Below are 12,416 nucleotides of genomic sequence, written 5' to 3'. Positions count from 1 at the left end.
AGAGTGTTAAGGATACTCACTGATCTGGGGAGAAGAATAGATGAACTCAGGGAGAATGTCAACAAAGAAATGGAAGATATAAAAAAGAACCAATCAGAAATGAAGAAAACAATACTGGAAATGAAAAATTCACTAGAGGAACTCAAAAGCAGAGTAGAGGATACAGAAGAACGGATCTGTGAGCTGGATGAAAGACTAGAAGAAATCACCCAAGCTGAACAGGTAAAAGAGAAAAGAATTAAAAAGAGTGAGGACAGTCTAAGGGACCTCTGGGACAACATCAAGCGCACTCACATTTGTGTTATAGGTGTCCCGGAAGGAGAAGAGCGAGACAAAGGGGCAGAGAATCTATTTCAAGAAATAATAGATGAAAACTTCCCTAACCTAAGGAAGGAAACAGACTTCCAGGTACAGGAAGCACAGAGAGTCCCAAACAAGATAAACCCAAAGAGGCCCACACCAAGACACATCATAATCAAAATGTCCAGAATTAAAGATAAAGAGAGAATCCAAAAAGCCACAAGAGAAAGACAAGTTACATACAAAGGAAACCCCATAAGGCTATCAGCTGACTTCTCAGCAGAAACCTTACAGGCTAGAAGAGAGTGGCACGAGATAGTTCAAATGCTAAAAGGAAAAAACTTACAGCCAAGAATACTCTACCCAGCAAGGTTATCATTCAAAATGGAAGGAGAGATCAAAAATTTCCCAGACAAGCAAAATTAAAGGAGTTCGTCAACAAGAAACCAGTGCTACAAGAAATGTTAAAGGGACTGATTTAAGGGGAAAAGAGAAGACCACAAATAGGAAAAATTATCTATTTCCATGATTAGAATGTACTGGATACAAATGCACAAAAAAGAGGTTAGATATGATATCAAAAACATAAAAGGAGGGAGGAGGGGAGTTAAAGAGTAGAGCTTTCAGACAGAGGTCAAACTAAAGAGACCATCAATTCTGTATAGAAGAAGAAAGGAACAGAGAAGGACTACTAAAACACTGAGGAAAAAAAAATGTTAAAAAATGGCAGTAAGTACATACTTATCAATAGCTACTTTAAACGTCAAAGGACTAAATGCTCCAATTAAAAGGCACAGGGTGGCTGATTGGATAAAACAACAAGACCCATATATATGCTGCATACAAGAGACACACTTCAGACCTAAAGACACTCACAAACTGAAAGTGAAGGGATGGAAAAAGACACTCCATGCAAATGGCAATGAAAAGAAAGCTGGGGTAGCAGTACTCATATCAGACAAAATGGACTTTAAAACAAAAACTGCAAAAAGAGACAAAGAAGGGCATTACATAATGATCAAGGGGACAATCCAACAAGAGGATATAACACTTGTAAATATCTACGCACCCAATGTAGGGGCACCTAAATATATAAAGCAATTATTAACAGACATAAAAACAGAAATAGACAGTAACACAATAATAGTAGTGACTTTAACACTCCACTTACACCAACGGATAGATCATCCAAACAGAAGATCAATAAGGAAACATTGGCCTTAAACGACACACTAGAACAGATGGACCTAGTACATATATCCAGAGCATTCCATCCAAAAACCGAAGAATACACGTTCTTTTCAAATGCATATGGAACATTCTCCAGGATTGATGACATATTAGGCCACAAAACAAGTCTCCATAAATTTAAGAAGACTGAAATAATACCAAGCATCCTTTCTGACCACAATGGTATGAAACTGGAAATCAACTATAGGAAGAAAATCAGAAAAGCCACAAATACGTGGAGATTAAACAAAATGCTACTGAACAACGATTGGGTCAATGAAGAAATCAAAGGAGAAATCAAAAAATACCTGGAGACAAATGAAAATGAAAATACGACATGCCAGAATTTATGGGATACAGCAAAAGCGGTTCTAAGAGGGAAGTTTATAGCGATACAGGCCTATCTCAACAAACAAGAAAAATTTCAAATAAACAGTCTAACAATGCACCTAAAGGAACTGGAAAAAGAAGAACAAACAAAGCCCAAAATCAGTAGAAGAAGGGAAATAATAAAAATCAGAGCACAAATAAATGAAATAGAGACTAAAAAAAAATAGAAAAAATTATAAAACCAAGAGCTGGTTCTTTGAAAAGATCAACAAAATTGACAAACCTTTAGCTAGAATCACCAAGAAAAAAAGAGAGAAGGCACAAATAAGTAAAATCAGAAATGAAAGAGGAGAAATTACAAAAGACACCTCAGAAATACGAAAGATTATAAGAGAATACTATGAAAAGCTATATGCCAACAAATTCGACAATCTGGAAGAAATGGATAAATTCTTAGAGTCATACAACCTTCCAAAACTGGATCAAGAAGAAATAGAGAATTTGAATAGACCAATCACCAGTAAGGAGATTGAAACAATAATCAAAAATCTCCCCAAGAATAAAAGTCCAGGACCAGATGGCTTCCCTGGTAAATTCTACCAAACATTCAAAGAAGACTTAATACCTATCCTTCTCAAACTCTTTCAAAAAAGTGAAGAGGGGGGGAAGCTCCCTAACTCATTCTACAAAGCCAACATTACCCTGATACCAAAACCAGACAAGGACAACACAAAAAAAGAAAATTACAGGCCAATATCACTGATGAACATCGATGCAAAAATCCTCAACAAAATACTAGCAAATCCCATACAACAATACATTAAAAAGATTATACACCATGAGCAAGTGGGATTTATTCCAGGTATGCAGGGATGGTTCAACATTTGCAAATCAATCAACAAAATACACCACATTAATAAAATGAAGAATAAAAATCACACGATCATCTCAATAGATGCAGAGAAAGCATTTGACAAGATACAGCATCCATTTATGATAAAAACAATAAAATTGGTACAGAAGGAAAGTACCTCAACATAATAAAGGCCATATATGACAAACCCACAGCTAATATCATCCTCAATGGTGAAAAACTGAAACCTATCCCTCTAAGACCAGGAACCAGACAAGGATGCCCACTGTCACCACTCCTATTTAACATAGTACTGGAAGTCCTAGCCAGAGCAATCAGGCAAGAAAAAGAAATACAAGAGATCCAAATTGGAAAGGAAGAAGTGAAACTGTCACTATTTGCAGATAACATGATTTTGTATATAGAAAACCCTACAGAATCCACCAAAAAACTTTTAGAAGTAATAAACGAATATGGTAAAGTAGCAGGATACAAAATCAACATACAAAAATCAGTTGCATTTCTATACACTAACAACGAAGTAGCAGAAAGAGAAATTAAGAATACAATCCCATTTACAGTTGCAACAAAAAGAATAAAATACCTAGGAATAAATTTAACCAAAGAGGTGAAAGATCTGTACACTGAAAACTATAAAACATTGCTGAAAGAAACTGAAGAAGACACAAAGAAATGGAAAGATATTCCGTGCTCTTGGATTGGAAGAATTAACATAGTTAAGATGTCCACACTTCCTAAAGCAATCTATAGATTCAATGCAATCCCTATCAAAGTTCCAACAACATTTTTCACAGAAACAGAACAAAGAATCCTAAAATTTATATGGAACAACAAAAGACCCCGAATAGCCAAAGGAATCCTGAGGAAAAAGAACAAAGGTGGAGGTATCACACTCCCTGATTTCAAAATATACTACAAAGCTATAGTAACCAAAACAGCATGGTACTGGCACAAAAACAGACACACAGATCAATGGAATAGAATCGAAAGCCCAGAAATAAACCCACACATCTATGGACAGCTGATCTTCGACAAAGGAGGCAAGAACATAGAATGGAGAAAAGAAAGTCTCTTCAACAAATGGTGTTGGGAAAACTGGATAGCCACATGCAAAAAAATGAAAGTAGACCTTTACCTTACACCATACACAAAAATTAAGTCAAAATGGATTAAAGACTTCAATGTAAGACCTGAAACTATGAAACTTCTAGAAGAAAACATAGGCAGTACGCTCTTCACCATCGGTCTTAGCAACATATTTTCAAGCACCATGTCTGACTGGGCAAGAGAAACAATAGCAAAAATAAACAAATGGGACTACATCAAACTAAAAAGCTTCTGCACAGCAAAGGAAACCATCAACAAAACGAAAAGACAACCTAACAACTGGGAGAAGACATTTGCAAGCCATACATCTGATAAGGGCTTAATCTCCAAAATAAAGAACTCACGCATCTCAACAACAAAAATACTACCAACCCAATTAAAAAATGGGCAAAAGACCTGAACAGACATTTCTCCAAAGAAGATATGCAGATGGCCAACAGACAAATGAAAAGATGTTCAACATCATTAACTATCAGGGAAATGAAAATCAAAACTACACTGAGATATTACCTCACGCCCGTCAGAATGGCTATAATTAACAAGACAGGAAACAACATGTGTTGGAGAGGATGTGGACAGAAGGGAACTCTCATACACTGCTGGTGGGAGAGCAAACTGGTGCAGCCACTATGGAAAACAGTACGGAGATTCCTCAAAAAATTAAGGATAGAACTACCATATGATGCAACTATCCCACTGCTGGGTATTTATCCAAAGAACTTGAAAACACCAATGCATAAAGATACATGCACCCCTGTGTTCATTGCAGCATTATTCACAATAGACAAGACTTGGAAGCAACCTAAGTGCCCATCAAGGGATGAATGGATAAAGAAGACGTGGTATACATACTCAATGGAATACTACTCAGCCATAAGAACCGATGAAATCCAGCCATTTGTGACAACATGGATGGCCATTGAGGGTATTATTCAAAGTGAAATAAGTCAGAGGGAGAAGGTCAAATACCATATGATCTCCCTCATTAAGTAGTAGATAATAACAACAACAAACAAACACATAGAGACAGAGATTGGATTGGTGGTTACCAGAGGGGAAGGGGGGAGGGAGGAGGGCGAAAGGGATAATTCGGCACGTGTGTGGTGATGGGTTGTAATTAGTATTTGGGTGGTGAATGTAATGTAATCTATGCAGAAATAGAAGTATAATGATGTACACCTGAAATTTACACAATGTTATAAACCAATGTCATTGCAATAAACAAAACAAAAAAATCAACAAAATGCCATTATAATTTATGAGACAGACATTATCTAATCATGTCTCCAAATGGCCAATTCTAAAAAATGCAATCCAGTAGATGGAAGATGTGGAAGCCTGTACCTACCACCACCACCACCAAAGTCACAGGTATTTCAAGTGGCAAGGAAAACTGCCAACTTGTCCTTCTGAGCATTTTCAGCACAGCTTGGAGGAAATGAATGCTGCCACCATGACAGGAAGCTGAAAATGCCCCATCATTTACCCTCACAACCTACGCCCAGTCAAAATCCTAGAAGACCACCAGCATCATCTATTCTCTTGACTTCAGGCTACACTGTTACCTCAAAGCTTCAGATAAATAGACTGTTGGTGTCTTTATGATTTATGCTTTATGATTAAAGATCCCTATTTCTCAATAACAGAAACTAAATTTAATGACATTATGTGAATAGCAATATTAAAATTATCAAAATATATTAATAAACTGATACTGAGTATTTTAAAGAAATTTTCATTAAAAGGTTTTAAAATATGCTATCATATAATCATGCATCATAGTATTTTCTGAGAAAGGAAGCAAACGAAAGGCAGATAAATCAAACTAAACCCCTGAAACCACCAACTACAGTACTCTGATTTTACAAATCTGAGTGGCTTCATTTAGCTAATAAATCAGCAATTCAAGTATCTTTTATTTGCAGCACAGAACTTTAAATCTTTGGGTTAATCCCAACATTTTAAAGGGCTGAAGCTTCCATAAAATAATCTAGCTACATTACAAGAAATTTACATTATAGAATCCTGGAGAATGTACTAAACATTCCTAATTGGTATTTAACTTACTAGTTTTCATTTTAAACTCGACACATTTAAGTAGTTGCTAAGATTTAGGTATAGCATCTTTTTTTTTTCGGTGAGGAAGATCAGCCCTGAGCTAACACCCGATACCAATCCTCCTCTTTTTTGCCAAGGAAGACTGGCCCTGAGGTAACATCCGTGCTCATCTTCCTCTATTTTATATGGGATGCTGCCACAGCATGGTGCCACATGCGGTGCGTCGGTGCGCACCCGGGATCCAAACCTGTGAACCCCAGGCTGCCAAAGTGGAGCGCATGCTCTTAACCGCTTGCGCCACTGGGCAGGCCCAATATAGGCTCATTTTTAATAATTCTAATTGTATAGCAAATTTTTAAGATTTCAAATCCCTATCTTGCAGGTGAAGTACAAAGGAAAGGAACTGAAATTTTAATTAAGAGTCAAAACAACCTAAAGGGGAATTACAGCTTACAAAATCAAGGGCACCCTGTTCCATGTCATCCAATCACAAAGATAGAATCCCAGAACTTAATTTGAAGAACTGTTTCTTTATTCTAGTAAATTTAGATTTATTTATCTAAATTAATAGGAAATTAATAGGAAAGGTAAATAAATAGGAAAGGCAAAATATTTGTTAAATTTTTATTAAAAATTTTTAAGAGTATTTACATAAAATGTTTGTAAAGTAGCCAGAACAGCTGGAAAAGCCTAAAGGAAAATATACAAGTGTGATGTTACTAATTTAACTTTAAATTCAAAAACATAAATCTCAAATGCTACCATCTAGCAATTATTCAGTGTATACCTATTAAGTTTGCTGTCCAGCTCTCTGAAAGCCTATTTCCCACCTTTTCTTCTTTCTTTAAATTTCACAACCTTCCTATCCTCTCCAACTCTCAACATCCAGTAACAACGAGAATACTGAAGTCATCAGACTCATCTTTTCCTCCACCAGCGAATCTACAGACTCACCTAACTTGTACCAACATACTACCTTTCCACTAGTTACAACGGAAGAGTCTCTGCTCCTAAAAGCCCTCTCCTTGAGATCTGGATCCCAACCCTTCTCATATTTTCAAGGACTTCACTTTATCTTTCCTATCATTAGTCAGTTACTCTCTTGTAGAACATTCTATAAGCAAATAATAATGTTTCTAGTTTATGGGATGTAAGGACAACATGTTTCTAGGCCAAACATCTACCTGTGGTCCCTTTCCTTTCATAAAGAAATAGGTACAGTAACTGTCTCCACTTTCTCACTTTTATCTGTTTTTTAACTCCTTTTTTTCCCAAATACAAAATATATGCAATCTTTGTAATTTAAATTACAAAGCATATTATACTAAACATCCATAAACCCACCACCCAAACCAAGAACCAGAATATTACCACGGACTAGCATACATATTGTGCTCTACACCTATCCTACTCCCTTGCCCTTACCCCCCAGAGAAAAGTATTTTCTTGATGCTGCTGCTGCCATTCCATTGCTTTTTGAAAGAACTTCTCACTATTTCTGTATACTTAAAACAAGATACTTATTTCAGCTTGTTTTTAAGCTCTGTGAAATAGATATCACACACATTATTTTTCCAGGAATGGTTGTTTTCACTCAGCATTGTATCTCTAAGATTCATTCATGTTTTTGCATGTAACTGTGGCTCATTCACTCCCAGTGCTATATAATACTCCACGTATGAATACACCACTAATTTTTCTCTATTAATATTTGAGTACTATCCAGTTTTATAGCCTTCATGAAAAGTACTTCAATGAACATTCTTGTACACAACTTCTGGGCCATACGGGAAAGTTTCTCCAGCGTTTATAGCTAAAAGTGGAATAGCTGGGTAGTCTACTGTGCAAATGTTAATACATAATTTTAATGAATCTGATGTATTTCATACCTCAACAAGCACTGTGTAAGAACTGATTCATATCCTCCACAACACCTGACATTGTCAAATTTCCTAATTTTTGCTAATCTATCGGGTGGGTAAAACATGATACCTCCTTGTGATCTTTCTGCTCTAAGCATCTTTTGATATTTTTATTCCCCATTAACATTTCCTCTTCAGTGAATTATCTGCTCAATGTTTTGCATTAGATTGTCAGGTTTTCTTACTGATTTCTAGAAGTTCCTTATACATTCTGCACATTAAGACTTTATATTCTATAAATGTATTCTTCTAGTTTGTTTCTTTCCTTTTCAGTTCCTCTTCTTTTTATATCTTTTTGCCTTTTAATGTTTTCCCACCATGCCATGCTGACTAAAACCTCTGCCACAATGGCTATAGAAATGGTGCTGGTGGGCACACTTGTCTTGCTCCCGATTTTAAGGAGGGGAATTTTTTAATTCTTCCTTATTGAAAATGATTTCTACTTTTTTTTTTTTTGTAGATACTTTCTATCAAGTCAAGGAAATTCTGTTCTAATCCTAGTTTCTGAGTTTCTATCACGATGAGATGTTGAATATTACTAACTGACATTTTTCTGCATCTATACAATCTATCATATGAATTTTCTCCAGTATTCTGCTAATGTAGTGAATGACATATACAGGTATTCCTCGTTAAACTACCTTGGCATTTCTGGAATAAACTCAGATTGGTAATTGAGTTTTATCTTTAAAAAAAAAAAAAACCACAAATTCAGATTTCCAATAATTCTGTTTAAGATTTTAACATGTATTTTAATGGATGAAATAGGCTTATAATTTTCTTCACATACTCTTTTGGTATTAGGGTTATACTGGTCTTATTAGAATGACTTGGAGAAATAGTTCTTTTTCTATTCTCTCAAAGAATGAAGTGATATGATCCTTAAAAGTTTAGCTTAAGAGAATTCAGCTCTAAAACCATCTAGATCAATTGTTTTCTCCATGGGAAGATTTTAAACCATTGATTACATATCTGTAATAGTTATAGTAGTATTCAGGTTTCCTATTCTTGAGTGTGTTTTGATAAATTCTATTTTTCTAGGAATTTGTCAATTTCTTCTAAGTTTTCAAATTTACCAGTACAAAGTTTATAGTACTCTATTTAGTCCATCCAATCTTTATTGTATTTGTAGCTGTAACCATTTCTGTACTTCAGTATTATTTATTTGTGTCTTGTCTTTATTTTCTTGTTTACTATCCAAATGGATTGTCTGATTTTCTTAATCTTTTCAAAGTATCAACTTCTGATTTCTTTGATCCTCTCTATTTTAACTGTATTCTAATTCATCGATTTTTGCTTTATCTTCCTAACTCTAATTCTTACCTCCTCATTTTCTTTGCTTATTCTAATATTCCTTTTTCTATTTTAAGTTAAATGCGTAGCTCCTCCATTTTCAGCTCTTCTTCTTCTTTTCTAACATAAGTATCTATAAAGATAAATTTCCCTTTAAATACCAATTTCATTGTATCCCACAAATTTTGACTGGTGGTATTTTCATTATTGTTCAGTTATGAGCATTTTAAATTTCTATTATGATTTCTTCTTTGTCCTACTGATTATTTAGAAGGATGAATAATTTAAAATTAACGGGTTTTTTTAATTTATATTTTTATTTATTTCTAAAGTTAACTGCATTGTGGTCAGACAATCCAGTCTGCAGGATATTGATTCTTTGTAATGTGTTAATCTGTGCTTTGTAGCCTAGTACATGTTCAGTTTTTGTGTGTTTGTGTATCCTACAGGATACAGTCTTCTTTAAACCATACTTAAATGAGTTGTTCAAATCTGCTAAAGATAGACAAATCTTTTTATATCTATGAATTATTAGTAATTGAGAAAGGTATTTAAAAATTTCCCAATATGACAACAAATTAGTCAATACTCTCTAGTTTGCTTAAATGTTCATTTATATATTTTGAGTCTAATTTATTAGGTGCATTCAAGTTTAAAACTGCTACATTTTCTTGGTAATTGGACTTACCTGTAGTGACCCTCACTCTCCCCAATGATGCTTTTTTAAGTTCTACTTTGCTAACGTTAATATAACTATTCCATCTTCTTTTAGTTAGTATTTGCCTGAAATACCATTTTCTATCCTTTTACTTTCAATCTTTCTGTATACTTATGCTTTAAGTGTGTCTTTTGTAAACAGGATTTAACTCTCAAAAAAAACCCAATTGATTTGAAGCTTTGTCTTGTACAAGCAGATATTAGGCAATTTGTATTTATTACAGGACTGTTCCTAACCTACTTTTTTCATTTTTCTTTTTCCTTTTTGATGCCTTTTTCTTCCTTTCTTTACTTTTATTTGGATTGACTTTAAATGTTCTTTTTCCACGTGTTAATTCCTTTTTCCTCCTCTACAGGTTTCAGTACATATAGACTATATTTATTCTCATAGTGGTGATTCTTGAAATTTTACCATACAAATTAACCTATGTCAAAAGTTACCTTTCAACCCTCTCCCAAACAAACAATACACTTCAACTCTGATCTTCCCCCGCCAACTTAAATACTATTGCTGTCCAGTGTTTTAGTTCTGTCCCCCTCACCCACACTTTTATGTTTTTTAACAAATTACTGTTTTATTATTGTAGAATATCCATGCAAGTAGCTGATGACTTCCAAATGTGTTTCTGTTTAGACTCACAAATCTCTATATCTAAGTACAATCTGGGACATTTCTCTTAAACTTGAAAGTTAAATATCCAAGTGCCTACTTGCCATCTATGCTGCATGTCTGTCTAACTGGCACTTAAAACTTCCAAAAGGAGTTCCTACTTCCCAGTCCTCTCCCTAGACTTCTCTATCTCAATGACATTAATATCTATTCAATGCTCAAACCAAAAAACCCAGTCATAACTCATTCCTCATTATTCCTCAACTCACACCCAATCCATCCTATTCTTTATAATTTGAAAATATTTTCAAACCTGTTTACCTTTTTTAATCCTCACTACCATCTCGTAGTACAACAACCTAACCCATTACCCACCTTTTTTTAGTCCCTTTCCAATTCAATCTGCACAAAGCAGTTAGAACGTTCTTTTAAAAACGTGTGTCAAATCAGTTAATTTTCCACTTAAAATCTGACTGCTCTCTGGATAAATTCCAGATGCTCTATGTCCTGCATAGTCCAGTTCTTACCCACTTCATCTCATATCACCCTTCTTTCCACTCATTTGCTTCATTACCTTCAGATATGCAAGCCCTTTCCTTTTTAATACTTCTGCTCTTGCCTTTCCTTTTGCCTAGAAAGCTCTTCCTCAACTGCTAATTCTCATCATTTAGATCCAGCTCAAAAGTCAATTCCTAAGAGTTGTCCTCCCTGACCACCCTAACTAATGTAGGCCTCTATCAGTTAGTGTTTACCACTTAGTGTTTTATTTCCTTCACAATAATCATCACAGCTTGTAATTTATCATGTTTGTATCCTGTTTATTATTGGCCTCTCCCACCACAATGTTGGCTTCACGAGGGAATCTTATTTGTCTTGTTCACTGATATAATCCCAGGATCCAGCACAACGTCTGGCACATATTAAACACTCAATATATTTGTTGAATGAATTAATAATTATTATTTCAAATTACATACGAAATATTTAATAAGACAACTGAACATAAAATTAGGAAGAGAAAAAAACACCACCTCAATTTACTACTGTCAAAATCAATTATGTTTGAAAATTTCTTTCTTTACAGGTTTTCTAATATATTTTGTCCCCGGATTTTCTTACAGAATTACTCTCAAGCTGGAAATTTACACCTTTGAGAAGTACAAATTTTAATGTTAGTCCAAGCCAGAAGATTTTTTTCCTAAGAAAACAGATTTACCAAAATAGATCCCATGAGATTAGAACCAACCTTATCATAGGAAAAAAATGAAAATTCAAAGAGATACTCTCTTTTACTCTCAAGTGTAAAAGGTTTCAAAAGTAAACACAACTTTTAAAGGAATAAATAAGCTATTTAAGCAATAAGCTATGTAAGCAAGCTTTAAAGGAATAAATAAGTTATTTAAAGGAATAAATAAGCTATTTAAATACCAAAGGATACAAAATGAAAAAGAAAGCATACACATTCTTGTAGCAAAGCAAGTATCAAACTGTTATCGAGACAAAAAACTAGAAACAATTCACACTATGGGTCTCAATATAAAAATCTTATCTAAAACATTAGCAAACAGAATCTAGCAGCTCATTAAGACAACAATAAACCATGACTATGTGATCATGTTGGGTTTATTTCAAGAAGCAAGGGTATCTGAATGTTAGGAAATCTAGTAACAGAATAATTCCTCATGATCATTAGGTCAAAAGTGAAAAATCATTATGATCGTTTCCATTGATGCTAACAAGACTTTAATAAAATTCAACATTCTTGCTAGAAACCTATAAAGTAATAACAGGGGGATATTTCCTTAGTGTGATTTAAAAACAAACTGTGTGTGTGTGTGTATATGAAATCAACCTAAAAGCTAGAATCATTCTAGAAATACTAGGGCAAGGGTTGGTAAACTACGGCCCACAATCTGTTTATAAATAAAATTTTGTTGAAAGACAGCTACACTCATTCTTTTTCATATTGCCTATG

At 34.4% G+C, this 12,416-nt stretch overlaps 1 protein-coding gene across 2 annotated transcripts in view; it reads right to left on the bottom strand.

The window, feature by feature from the left end:
- PJA2 (praja ring finger ubiquitin ligase 2) overlaps nucleotides 1-12,416 on the bottom strand; it is a 69,878-nt gene that overhangs the window by 30,512 nt on the left and 26,950 nt on the right. The gene's annotated exons all lie outside the window — the stretch shown is intronic.

This window comes from Ceratotherium simum, chromosome 4, assembly GCF_057802395.1.
Source record: "Ceratotherium simum simum isolate JZ-2026a chromosome 4, ASM5780239v1, whole genome shotgun sequence".
Taxonomy (NCBI): domain Eukaryota; kingdom Metazoa; phylum Chordata; class Mammalia; order Perissodactyla; family Rhinocerotidae; genus Ceratotherium; species Ceratotherium simum.
The sequence above is the reverse complement of the archived record's forward strand: the minus strand, read 5'-3'. Positions and strand labels throughout refer to the sequence as shown.